We start from the raw sequence: 1668 nt of genomic DNA, 5'->3' as shown, positions 1-1668 counted from the left end.
GTCTCTACTGCTACGACGGGTTCTGCAAGCTGACAGATATATACCCTGAGAATATATATTAGCATTTAAACTCACTAGTGCTCTGTCTGGAGAAGTTATGACTAATGAATGCTATTATACTGGTGCCGCTTTATATCCCTGTCAAACTCACAACCCAAGCATGTTTTGGTATGCTGATCCAGAGCCATTTAATCAAGGAGGTAATTCACACCAAAGTCTCAGACTCTGAGATTTGTAAGGACCTGTCATCTTATAATAGGAAATGCAGACACATTTACGATCTGTATTCCACGAGGCCGAACAAACATTTGATCTTTAACCGAGGCTTATGCCAGGTCAAAGGTTAATGAGAGGGCTGCTCTCCGTATTAGCCTCCTTCAATCATATGTACCATTAGCTGCCATCTTAAAAGGCCTAGTATAGAAAAGGTTATTCCTTTGGAGTAATAGGTGCCAACTCTGCCCTGCCATTGTTGTGTCTGTAATCATGGTGACTAGGACTTGCTCTTTTGCCCCGTTGTTATTGCTAGTGGTCTACTGGAGTCATACAGCCAGTGTTTCTATGGCAACGTGCACAACAAAGGCCATGATGGTCCATTTATTTTAGGTGACAGCCCAAACTCAATAAAGGGGGAGATGATAAAGTGAGAGAAATGAATGTGGAGGTGTAAAAGCCATGGTCCATTACTAAACGAATCCTGTCAGAGAAAAACAGTACTATTATTGTGTGTGGCTCATGTAACAACTTGCAAAGCGCTCATGTTTTTGTTGCTGTTAGTTAAACAATTCCTAGTAAAGAGGACGAAGTACACGAATAACAGGATATAGTTTGTTTAACATGAAGTTAAGATGACTGTTAATCATCATTTGACTGCTTTTTGCTTCTGACCTTATAAAGTCCTTTGAGACAAATTTGTAGTAGCTTAATTGATAATGAAGATAAGCGCAAGTTTCAGCCCTATAAGAAAGTATGTAGCCACAAGCAATGCGGCAGGATTGGGGACCTTAATTAGAAAATGCTAAATCTATATTATTATTTCCCCAACTTGTTGCACCTTGCATAAGACCACAGATGGGTTGGTTCTTTTCTTTTGGCCTCGGGTTGGGACCATGTAAGTAAAAACTTTACTAAAGAGTCAATACCAGTAATCTTTGAACATCTAAACTCCAGTCTACTATCTCTCTTCCCACACACACAGACTGAGAAGCAACAGCCACATCAGCAAGACAGACTGCAAGAACAACAAATCTGTTGATCTGAAATAGGTGATAATATCAGGTTACTATGTGCAGGCGAAAATCTAAACATCAAAGCACAACAAAAGCAAAAGTTGGATGATGAAGACAGATGGCATAAGCAAGTGAACTCGGTGTGAACCTTCTTTTGGGCCACAACCAAGTTCAAAGCATCTCCTACTATTCCACCTACAGACCTCCACCTACAGACCATACCTGCAGACACACAAAGACTAACATGTTATTTTAGTAGATACATCCAATAAATAATACCAAAGCACAACAGCACTTTACAAATCACAAGTAGTGTCTTTGAATTTTGCTGTCATTGCCCCAGCCTGGTACATGGTGTGTGATCAGCACATTGAACAGAGGTGATAAAAGCTGGAGAAAGACTTTAAAGAGCAGAGTTGTAGCTGCAAGGCCAATAGAT

This window comes from Seriola dumerili, unplaced genomic scaffold (genome assembly GCF_002260705.1).
Source record: "Seriola dumerili isolate Sdu_G_001 unplaced genomic scaffold, Sdu_1.0 BDQW01000242.1, whole genome shotgun sequence".
NCBI lineage: Eukaryota > Metazoa > Chordata > Actinopteri > Carangiformes > Carangidae > Seriola > Seriola dumerili.
This window is presented reverse-complemented; position numbering follows the sequence as displayed.